We start from the raw sequence: 12,163 nt of genomic DNA, 5'->3' as shown, positions 1-12,163 counted from the left end.
TCTAAAAAAAGAAAAAAAATACTATCTGGTGAATAATAGTCAAATGTGACAGACTGATAAATATCTTCCTGTTTATCTCATCTTTCTTCCTATTAGTAATAAAATATCTAAAAGTCTTAGCTGTGTATATGGCTGCCAAGCTAGAAATGACTTTTCCAAGTATCCTTTGTGACTAGGTTTGGCTATGAAATTATGTTTTGGCTGACCAGGTGTAAGCAGAAGGAATACATGCAATTCCCAGGTCATATTATTTAAAGAATCTCCCTGCTCCCACTTCTTCTGTCCCCATACCATATATTGGAATGTGGGGATATGGTGCTGGGGTCCATCTTCTACCACATATTAAGAACCACACTCTAGCAGCCTTTCTCAACTAGGGTTCCTGTAAGAGAATTAAACCTTCCAGAAAATGATTTAAGTAATTCTCATCTATTCTATTCCAAGGATGGAATTTGTCATTATAATGGAGGCCTTAAAGCATTAAAGCTTAATTCTCTCTAGAATATTCCACTGGAAAAGGCTTATTGAGGATATAAGAAGAAGAAGATGGTAGGAAAGTGGAATTGTGGAGCAATGTGGGACTCAAGAGGCTTGAGATTCAAAGAGCTGTGAGATGTTTGGCAGGTTGGGTTCAATCTGAAAAGATAAATAAGAGCACTCTGGTTATTGTCTTTGGCACAGTTTTTTGGCTAAGAGAGGCTGTTTGGACAGAACAGAAGCGGCAGACCCAGGGAGAACAAATTGTCAAGCAACGCCAGGGGCGCTTCTCCCACATGTTTTCTGCCCAGTGTTGTCCCTGACCCTTCTGAGTTAAGCGCCCCTCTTACCCACAAACCAAAAATTCAGACTGCCATGGAATCAAGTGTATGTGGAAAAGAACTTCCAGATCAAATACATATTAGCAAATGGCTGGCCTTTCTTATGGGAGATACATCTTTCCCCCAAAAACAAATAGCTGTAGTTGCCAGAAGAGTGGGTGTTAATAGACATCTTGGAGAAATGCTATATTTGGGTCCTATTGGGTTTTTGTTTCTCTCCAATATGGTAACTTTGCAGCACCACAATCCAACCATTTTCTCCCTTCCATAGTTCTTACTAGTAGAAACAGAACACACTAGATGTAGCTAGCAGTCAGAGGGTTTTAATTAGCACTGGCGCCCAAAGTACAAAGCCCCAACACCACATAGAATTCTTATAATCCCTTATAAGGTGGGGAGGTATCAAAATAGGTTTTAGGGATAAGAAAAGTGATAGCTAGAAAATTTTAAATAACTTGGAGAAAAGCACAGAGCTATTAAGTGAATAGTCTGTGTGACTCCACAGCTAATACTCTTTCTATTGCGCCATGCAGTCTCCAAGTACTGAATAAAAATGGTCTCTATGGTAGATAAAATTCTTGGCCCCAAGTTTTCACCATTCCCTCTATCCACACTCTTAACAAGTGAGTTTATATTTTGTCCCACTAAAGGCATAATGGACTTCCCTGCCTATTGACCCTGGACTCAGCTGCATGACTTGCTGTATCCAGTGAATGTGGGCAGAAGTTATATGCATCTACTCTAAGCCTGGGACTTAAGGGGAACCACAATTTCTGCTGCCCTCTGGGGCTTCTGCCATTGCCATGAGAAGAGCATGCCCTGGAGACTCACTTGCTCAAAAAGGATGAGAATGCCCCTTAGGTATCTGCTTCCCCTTTAGCTTGGGCCCCAGAATGAACATGCATGGAGAAGAGCCAAGCCCAACCTACAGGAAGGAAATAAGACCAGACAGATATGCAGACTGAAGCAGAGCAGCCCAACCAAGTCCAGTCTAGATCAATCCAAGTCAACATGCAGACGTGTAAGCAAGAATAAATAAGTATTGTTTTAAGACCCTGGGTTTTGTAGCTGGTTGAGATCATCTCTGAAAAGTGTTTGCCACTGTGGAAATATATTGCACTGTCCTGAAATTAGAGGAGAGATACTACTATTCTATTTATAATTCTTGAGTGGCTCCCTGACTCCTTTGTGATAGTCTGTACCCTAATTGATCTCTTAACTTTCTTGGAGCTGATCCTTGCCTGACTGTCCATCTCCTCCTCTACATATCCATTACTTGAAGCCCCACATGGGTCCTGCTGTTTTACACCCCCAGGTCTTTGTGTACTCAGTTCTGTCTTCCTAGAATGTCTTGTCACCTTCTCTAATTAATTCTAATCATTCCTCAAGATGAAGTTGAAACATCCCCTCCTCCAGGAAACTCTCTGTCCTCCATTGTGACTTGGATTCCCCACTTAGATGTGCTTGCCTATAGACTAGCCCTTATCACACCCTATAAAAACCAAATACTTGAAATTCTGGATTTATTTCAAAGGTACAGCCAGCATTATTGGTTGATGACTTAGATGTAGGTGTGAGAGAAAGAAAGGAGTCCAAATGTTACCATAGTTTTTGGCCTGGGCATCTAGAAGGTTGGAGTTGCCAACAGATATGAAGGAGACTGCAGGTGAGACACATTTGGACATAAGTTGGAAGACATGTCTATTAGATACCTGTTTTAATTTGTTTAGTGTTACTATCACAGAATACCTGAGGCTGGGTCACTTATGAGGAGGTTTACTTGGCTCATAATTCTAGCATTTGAAAGAGTCAAGATTGGGCAGCTGCATCTGGTGAGGGCCTTTGGCTCTTCCAACTCAGGGCAGAAAGCATAAGGGGAGCAGGTGTTGCAAAGAGATCAGATGGTGAGAGAGGAAGCAAGACCACTGAACTGAAGAAGACACCCCCTTTTTTTTTTAAATCAACTGCTCTCTCAGGAATTAATCCATTCCTAAGAGCAAGAACTCACCCCAGAGGGCAGGCAACAATCTATTCATGGGAAATTGCCCCCCTGACCCAAACACCTCTCACTAGTCCCCACCTCCCAACACTGCCATGTTGGGGACCATATTTCAACATCAGTTTCAGAGGAGACAAACTATATTCAAACCATAGCAATATCCAAGTTGACAAGTGAAGTCAGCAGTTGGATATACAAGCTGAGAGACAGGATAGAGAAGAGTACATTAACTCTTTCAAGGTATTAATACACTGTAAATGCTCTGTGAATACCTTCCAAGCCCTACAAATCTGGTGATTATTTTCCTCATTTTAAAATGCAAACTAGGTACTTCCCAAATGCCCATCAACAGTAGAATGGATGAATAAATGGTAGTATATGTGTACAACTTAGTAATGCTGTATAGCAACAAGAATGAATGAACCACAGGTATGCACAATAATGGAAAATTCCTAATGCCTAGTGACATTGCACAACCCGTCCCAGGGAGATATCAAAGCTCTATCCATAGAGCCCTGGCTGGAGTGACTGAAGCCACTGCAGGGAGGACCAACCCATGAGGAGGAATGGATTGAGGTCCCACTGAAGAAGCAGTCTGGCTGCAATATGGCAAGGCAGCTGTGCTGCATTGTGGGGGACCCTTCCTCTTGTGGACCATCAGTGTTATCCACAGCTGGCAGGCTGGAACAGCTGAGTCTACTGAACTGTGGAGACGGTTGGCTTCCCCTCCCTCAAGGAGTTCCAACCCAGGGAGAGATCAGAGCTCTGTTCATAGAACCCCTGCTGGAGTGGCTTAAGGAGGTCCTGCCCAGTGAGGAGGAATGAATTGTTGTCTTGGCTCCCTGGATTCAGCCTCCTTCCTAGAGATGGATTTCCTGCCTTGCTGGAAATCCTGGGGTCAAAGTATATAAAACTTCTGTGTCTCTTTCTATGTGCTTGAGTGGCTGCTCTGCTAATAAAACACACAGCTCTGTGTATTAAACTCAAGGCCCAGGTGGTGTGGACTCAGGAGGGGATCTCCTGATCCGCAGGTTGCAAAGATTCATGGGAGAAGCATGGTTCCTGGTTGCATATCACTCATCACTTCCCTTGGCTGGGGTGGAGTTTCCTTTGGCTCTGTGCTGCTTTCAGGTAGGCTTCCCAGCCCCGTCCAACTTTTTTTCATTCTCCAGAGGCTGGTGGTTTACCTAGTCAATCCTAATGCAAGAATCTGGATACTTCAGTTGAAGGTACTGAATTCACTTGCCCCTTTTAATTCCTCTCCGTGAGTGCTGTGGGCAGGGGCTTCTAATTGACCATCTTGGAATTGATCTCCCTGCAGTGAAGTGTTTTAAGCAGAAAGAACACATGATATTGGAAAATCAGCATAGCATGGTGGTTCAGAAATAGATTCTGGAGCCAGGCAGCTTGCTTGGTTTAGAATTCTGGCCCTGCAACTTACTAGTAGCCTCTCTGTGCCTTAGTTTCCTCACAGTTTAAATAGGGATAAAATAATATCTACTTTATAGGTCTATTTGCAAGATTTTAAAATTCTTGGAATAGTACCTGGCTCATTATACATGCTATAAAGTGCTTATTCAGTTAAATAAATAAAAACGTCTTTGGTAAGATAACTGAACATTGTATGGTCTAGTAGAGGATGCTGACAATAACAAATAATTAAAACATATCATGAAGTAAGCATAAAAGTGGTAATGCAAAGATGAGAATGAGCTCTGCTTCCAGTGATTAGTGTGAGCAGACACGTCACTGGACTTAGAAGTTTAAAGCCTAGTGTGGGAAGCTGACACGAATGGTAAAAAGCAGCCAGAGTGTTTCTGTAAGCAGGACCCCAATTCATTCCTCCTCACTGGGCAGGACCTCCTTAAACCACTCCAGCAAAGGTTCTATGAACAGAGCTCTGATCTCTCCCTGGGATGGAGCTCCTGGAGGGAGGGGAAGCCACCATCTTCACAGTTCAGTAGACTCAGCTGTTTCTGCCTGCAGCTGTGGATAATACAGATAGTTCACACAAGGAAGGGTCGCCCACAATGCAGCACAGCTGCATTGCCAATGGTAAAAAATGTTAGAGTAGAGGTATAAATAAGAGTGATTAATTTCAACTTGAAAGCAAATGAGGTGGTTTCACAGAGAAGAGCCCAGCATATTGGTTGATTGCTTGGGCTCCAGAATCAGGTCAGCTGAGTTTAGAATGCTGACTTTGTACCTCATTGGTTTGTGATTTGACCTCTCTAATCCTCCATCTCCTTATCTGTAAAATGGGGAAAAATAATAATGATAATGATATGTAGCTCATTGGACTGATAAGAATTCACAGTTAATGCATCTAAAGTCTTAGCACAAGGCACTCAATAAATGTGAAGCTATTACTATTATTACGAGTTGAAACTTGAGTGGGAAAGAACTTTGTTGGCATTAAACATGAGAAAAGGCCCAGAAGTTGAAAAGCATCTGACATAATTAAAGAACAGGAAGTTAGTGCCACTTAAACTACAGTCACCACTGCCAGTCAGTGAACAGTTTTTTACTGGTCCATGAACAGGTAAGTATAGAAACTGTAAGCATTTAGAAATTAAAAACAACAACCAAAAATTGAAAAACTAATTTTATACTTTTGGCCTACTTGTACACTTGTAATAAAACTTGGGCTTGTAGTTTTTGTCTTTTTTCTCATTTGCGAGCAGGTTTTGAATTGTATTTTACAGAAATAATGGTCCATGTCAGATTGGAAATAATGTCTTTTTCCCTTGAAAGTTTGAGAAAAAAAGTAATTCAGTGGGGCTGGATATGGCATCCGAAAGATGATTCTGGAAAGGTGGGCCAGGGCCATGTTTATGAGGCCCCTCCAATGCCTCACAGAGTTCACACTTTATTCTGCGGGCAACAGGGCTAGTAAGATTTAGAGGGATTGTTAACTGAAGGTGAGTGAACTTTGCACATTGTATGTGCGTGTGTGTTTTCCCAGTGAACATGTGCTTTTTCTTTCTTTTTTTAAATTAAAAGTTCTGTTTTTTTTAGTTAAGAGGAGAGACCGGAACTGCTCAGTGTTTCACAAAGATAACTTTGTATTTGATAAGAATTTCGTTAAACAAAGGAATTTGCACTTACCAAAACACAAAGCATTGAAAACCCTGAGCACATACCCTGTGACCAGAATGCGTGTAACTTGTTGAGATAAGCCACCCCTGGTCATCAGATGAGTCTCCTTTCTTCTTGGACACCCTCATCGAATTAAGGCACACACGACAGAGAAAAGACTCTGATCTCTCTCAGTTCGGGTCATCTCCTCTGCCTTCCATCACCACTGCCTGACAATCCTACAAATGGCAGGATGGGAAAACGGTTTAATAATCGCTTCCCTTCGGGAGGCGTTCGACAGTTCGGAAAGCATGGCCTTTACTCAGGCTCAGAGACGGACACAAACCTTCCACGTTGTCCTTTCAGCTGCGCAGCCCAGTCCTCCTCTACCTGCACGGGTACCCGCCGAGGAAGCGCAGGACCCTCTGCCAAGCCCTGTGCCTGCTCAGGCCTCCGCGGCCCGCCTCGCCGGCGGCTGCGCTTCTGAACAGCACGCGGCCCCGGTCTCCGCACCGCGTCTGCACCGGGGAGTCAGGCCTAGGGCTCGAGACCCGGGGCTACACTCCGTTTTCCAACAGCAACCACGGCCCAGAAGCTGAGGAGCCTTCCGGTCGATGCGTGCCCCGAGGTCGCCCTCGGAGGCCGAGTGAGACGCCCCGCGGCGTTCCGGAGGCGGCGCCCCACCCGGCGCGGGAATCCGGCCCTCGCCCCGCCTCTCGGCCCGCGGCCTGGCCGGCGAGCAGCGCTGCAGTCCCGAGGCGGCGCGGAGGGCCCCGCCGGGTCAGGGGTGTGGCCGCCGCCAACGTAAGACGAGGCCTCGAGCCCGGTCCTGGGCACCGCCTCCGTCAGAGCCGCCCCATCAGGTGCGTGTGCCGCCGACCTGGCAGTGCCCGCGGGCAGCTGGGCCCGGGCCCTGGAGCCTTCCCGCGGCGGGCCGAGGCTGGAGCCGGCCCGGGGAGGGAGCGGAGGGGAACGGACTGCCAACAACGCTCACGGGTGGGAGTGACGGGAGGACCTGGCAGGGGGGCGGCAGGGTGGCAGCCTGGGGCTGCCCCTTCGGTGACGCTGAAGGCGCCGAGCCTAGAAATGGGGCAGCTGTGAGTGACGTGGGGGTGGAGGAGGATGCGGCGGGACAGCAGCAAGCCCCCTCAGCAGTCCTTCCCAAGGCGGGTTCGCGTCCCCTCAGCGCCAGGGTTCAGCTCTAAGCCGCCCCTTCGTCCCGCCTCTGCGAACATTCCTGGGCCCCCTGAGCCTCCAGTGTGCTCTATGCAGTTCTTTTGCGGTTCCTTTCCCGTTTTACTGTGCACTTTCGCTTTTGCTGCGTCTAGTTTCTGCTACTAGACTCTCCCAGAATCTAAGTTCCATGAGGGCAAAGTCCTGTCTGACTTAGGACTCAGAGCTACTCAATAAGTAATTGAATGAGCACCTATGCCATAGGACTGAGTGAATTAACAAGTGAGTGAATGAGGACATAGGAGATCAAGCTGAATGAACCAGCGCACGAGTGAAAATACAGATACGTGAAGTGGAAGCAGTGGAGACGCAGGCTTACAACTCCTATTTTCTGATAGCTTTCCAAAAAGTTGTGTACGTGTCGCACGTTTGCAAACGGAGCATTCTCATTGGGACCACTTAAAAAGAGTTCTGTTCTGTTTAAATAACCTCTGGAAATGTCCCCTGGTATTTCCATTTTTGGTGGACTTGGCTATATGTGTTTGCTTAAAACAAAATATGCCTAGAATTTTTTTTTTTTTTTTTTTGCTTCTGTTTTGTTCACTTCCGCTTTGGACGTTAAAAGAATCGTTATCACTATAATATTTCATCTATTTCTTAAAGATGAGGATGACTGTAAAGGCAGAATCACCTGACCCCAATTTGTTTGTGAAACCAGACATTCCTTTTCAATTCAGAGTTGTTAAGAATCTTGTCTGTTTTCCTGAGACAGGTGCTGGCTGATTTGCAGGAGGCTAAAGAGAGGGCCCAGGGAGACATTATCTGTTTGTACACATAGGCTTAGCACATAGCTTTAATAGAGTTGGTCACTGCAGCAGTTCTTAGTTTCCAGGCCCAGGTTTCAGAAGAACTGGATGACCTTGGATTTGCCATTTGATCTCTTTAGGTTTTGATTTCTTAATCTCCAAAATGTGGCAGTTTAGCTAGGGACCTTTCCTGAGTTAAAACCTCTGGGATTCGTTTTTATCAGGGTTAGAAGATGAAATTACGGATGATTTCATGGAGTTCTGCTTACTTCACCTGCTCTGTTTGAGATTCTGTAGCATTTTGTCTCTGCTTTCTTCTCTGCTATTTACAGCTCATTCCCTTTCTTCTCCACATCTGCAATAAGAGAACCTGGGAGCTCAAGATAAGTATAATATACTCTAGGCTGGTGAGGAGAAAGGAGGATAAGATTTTCTTTTACATTGTCACAGGCTCTTGGTCCTGGGTCTGACTTGTTTCCAATGCATCCCAGTCTGACAATGCCATATATTCCCACGATACCTGGGGAACTGCATCATTATTTCTTTGCATGCATTTGAGATTAGTTATCATAGATCACATTTTGAAGCTGAATGGACCTTGGAGATTTTTTAAAGGCACTTCAAAAGTCATTATACATATTTAAATATTTTTGCATGCTACATTTAACAGACACAAAGCTCCAAATGTGTTAAGTAAAATGAAATTGTTACTTACTTTAGTTAATCAAGTTTATAAATAAGGAGAAGTGGAATAAATGTGTTGCTTGTTGAAAAGGGCCAACTTTCTCACACTCTTTTCCAAAGAGCCAGTTATGAGTTCATGTGTCATACAGGCACGGAATATTACAAAGTTGATATTTATGGGGCACTGACCATACACCAGGCACTGTTATATTTAATCTTTTTACTTATATTGCCCCATTTAGTTGTCACTGTATACCTAAGAGCTAGATACTATGGTAATTCCTATTCAACCTTCTTAACTAGAAACAGTACTTGGAAAATGGAAAAGTTAGGACTCAAAACTCAAGCAGATGGAAACAGTGTTTCTTGCAGAAACAAGAAAATCCTGCCAGGAAGACTGTGTGACTTTGAAGAATGTGGTTTCTGTGTGTGCTCAAGCATATATACAAACTCTGGGTTATTTGGGTAAATGAATTTAGAATGGGAGCACAGGGTGAAACGATTGAGACTGAATTATAGGGGAATTGATTGTTTTATCATTTTGAAAGTTATTGAATTCCATTGAGATTCTGGGAGACTCTGATACTTTGACCTAGGTACTCATGCATCTTAATTTTAAACATGTTCAGACTTACCAATTTAGGAAACATAAAATGAGTGACATTGAGAGCTGTCATCAGTAAATGACACTTAAGGGCTTTGAACCACGAGTGCCAAGCAGTGTTGTTTTTTGGACTAGCTTTGTTCTCTTGGTAAGGCACTGCCTCCCAACTTCCTTCTTTATAAAACTAACAACCCCTAGTGTAGACAAAGAACAACGCCTACATCTGTGTAATCTAGAGACAAGAATGCAAGATGGGTTTCCAGAATCCTTATAATTAATTGATGAGAGCAAAAGAGGAAAAGAGAGGCCCATAAAATAAGTGGGAAATTATTTTGTTTCTTTTTTGTCAGCCAAGTTTCACCCCATGGAAAGCAGAGACCAGTTGTGGCCGCTGAAAAACCAAGAGCTGATGCCAGTTTGATTTAGCTCAGGAGGCTGAAACTTTCTGCCCTGAAGGCTGGTGTGATGGAATAGACCTTCCCATTGCTCACAATATTATGGAAAAAAAAAAACCAAAAAAAAAAAACCATTAAAGCAACAATTTTTATTACTTGGCCTGAAGCTAGAGCTTTAAAATGTACTTTCTTCTCCCCCTACCCTCCCTAAACCACTTAGCTTTTAAAAACAAACAACCCATTCATGTGTTTGTTACAGTCACATTATTAGTTCTCTTTATTCCTGGGCCCGTTTCTTTAATGCAGCAAGGTATTTGGAGGAGTGTACTTCCGGATCTGTGGAATTTTCCTTTAGTTGTTATTTTATTCAGAAAATATTAAATTCAGTAACCATTTATTGAGGGTGTACTATGTGCCAGATAAAGATGAATGAGAACAAATTTAAATATGAGAGTGACCCAAACAATTGCACCACAGGGTAATGTGGAAGTAGTGGCCACTTACTCTTCCAGGAAAGAGGTATGATTGGAGCTCAGGAAGACTTTGCAGAGAAAGTGAAGTTTGAACTGTGTTTTAAAGCCTAAAGACCAAGCAAAGGGAGAAGGGTATTGCAACCATGGAGAACAACAATAGCAAGGAAAAGGAGGCAAATAGCAACATGGCATTCTTTGGGAGTTGGGAGCTCAGTGTGCTTGTGGTAAGGTCTGGTAAGGCTGGGGCCAGTGATGGTCCTTGAATTGGTCCTTGAATGTCATATTATTTAAACTTTATCATAGTCTAGATAATCCTTTTCAGCATTATTTTTGTTTTGCTTTGTTTTGTTTTTTTTGAGACAAGGCCTCACTCTGTCACTCAGGCTGGAGTGCTATGGCAAGATCTCGGCTCACTGCAAATTCTGCTTCCCGGTTCGAGTGATTCTCATGCCTCAGCCTCCCAAGTAGCTGGGACTACAGGTGTGCGCCACCACAGCCTGGCTAATTTTTGTATTTTTAGGGCTTCACCATGTGGACCAGGTTGATCTAAACCTTCTGGCTTCAAGCTATCTGCCCACCTTGGCCTCACAAAGTGTTGGGATTACAGGCATGAACCACTGTGCCTGGCTTTTTGCAGCATTTTTAAGCTGAATTTTAAGCAGAGAAGTGATATGATTGGATTTTCTTTGGAAAATAGCTACAGTGATAATGTTTTAGAACTAGGGAGGGAAGAGCCAGAAGGCCGCAGGAAAAGGAGGATGCAGTTGCCATAGTTATAGTGAAATAGGAGAAGGATCTAAACTAAGATAGGTTAGAGAGACTTTTAGAAAACAGAGCAGGCCGGGCGTGGTGGCTCAAGCCTGTAATCCCAGCACTTTGGGAGGCTGAGGCGGGTGGATCACGAGGTCAAGAGATCGAGACCATCCTGGTCAACATGGTGAAACCCTGTCTCTACTAAAAATACAAAAAAATTAGCTGGGCATGGTGGCGCGTGCCTGTAATCCCAGCTACTCAGGAGGCTGAGGCAGGAGAATTGCCTGAACCCAGGAGGCGGAGGTTGCGGTGAGCCGAGATCGCGCCATTGCACTCCAGCCTGGGTAACAAGAGCGAAACTCCGTTTCACACACACACACACACACACAAAAAAAAAAAAAAAAAAAGAAAAAAGAAAACAGAGCAGGATTTAATAACTAGCTGGAGGATATGGGAAATATGTTTGAAAATAATCTGACGTTTTGGAATTGCTTAACTGGGTGAGTGGAGATGCCACTAATGAGGGTAACAAATATAAGGTGAGGAAGAAGTTTTGAGAGAAAGACAGTGAGTGAGTGGAGGTAACTGTGGAACATCCAAGTGGAGATCCCAGGATATGTAGCCTTTTCTGTAGCTGTGCTGTAATGTCACATAGTCGAGATCAGCCAAACATTACAATAGGACCTCAGTCTAAAAAGACACATCAATTTAATAACTCACTTAAAAATATATCAAACTTATCTAATGACCATTACATTATATTTCAGATGAGTTCCTAGAGAGCTCTGATTCTTATGTAAGTGCCAGTGAAGGAAAAAAAGATTGGAGACTCAAATAACGAGGGTATTATAAGCTGCTGGGAGAAACTGAAAAAGAGAAATACAGACCAGAGTCGTTCAAAGGAACAAAGATAAGGAAATGGCAGGAGTGTTGCAGAGAGAAGTGGTTTCTAAAGACACAGGTATAGGCAGATACGGAATACAGAGAAGAAACTTGAGCTGGTGCTTCCAAATAACTATACTTCTTCAGTGGTAAGATATCACAAGCTTGATTTCTCATCTTATTCAGTTTGTCAGGAAGACACAAACAGGAGATTGTTCAGAGGTGTGGGTACTGGGCAGAGGGCTCGATCTCATTTTGCAGAGAAAGTGTTTGGAGACTTTGAACTAAGCAAAAAGTAATGGAAAGTAAGATAAAAATGAAATGGGCAATGATTTGGAGAAATTTTTTGGAAAATTTAAGTAATTCTATGACAAACAGGTGTTACAAAGAAAAAGGTCGATTGATGCAGTGTTCTTTTGGTATAGTGGTATTAGTCTTCCTTGGAAAAAAGTTTTGCATAGCACTTTATATTTAAAAAGAAATTTTATATTTGATTGT

The 12,163-nt window shown here is 43.5% G+C and overlaps 1 protein-coding gene and 1 long non-coding RNA gene across 5 annotated transcripts in view; one reads left to right on the top strand and one right to left on the bottom strand.

Annotated features, from left to right (window-relative positions):
• The window catches only part of LOC104653001 (uncharacterized), a 40,875-nt gene extending 34,190 nt beyond the window's left edge, over positions 1-6,685 (bottom strand). For all 3 annotated transcript variants that reach the window (XR_012514058.1, XR_746282.3, XR_012514059.1), the window contains exons 1-2: positions 6,242-6,685; positions 5,961-6,134 (exon numbers count right to left, since the gene is read on the bottom strand). This is a non-coding gene — a long non-coding RNA (uncharacterized LOC104653001). The remainder of the gene's footprint in view (positions 1-5,960; positions 6,135-6,241) is intronic.
• The window catches only part of CPQ (carboxypeptidase Q), a 471,880-nt gene continuing 466,325 nt past the window's right edge, over positions 6,609-12,163 (top strand). The window contains exon 1 of one of the 2 annotated variants that reach the window (XM_010349382.3): positions 6,609-6,758. The gene's annotated coding sequence lies outside the window, so the exon portion shown is untranslated. The remainder of the gene's footprint in view (positions 6,759-12,163) is intronic. The other variant, XM_074386832.1, reaches the window with a different exon arrangement.

The sequence above is a fragment of the Saimiri boliviensis genome, chromosome 15 (genome assembly GCF_048565385.1).
Source record: "Saimiri boliviensis isolate mSaiBol1 chromosome 15, mSaiBol1.pri, whole genome shotgun sequence".
Taxonomy (NCBI): Eukaryota; Metazoa; Chordata; class Mammalia; order Primates; family Cebidae; genus Saimiri; species Saimiri boliviensis.
This window is presented reverse-complemented; position numbering and strand designations above follow the sequence as displayed.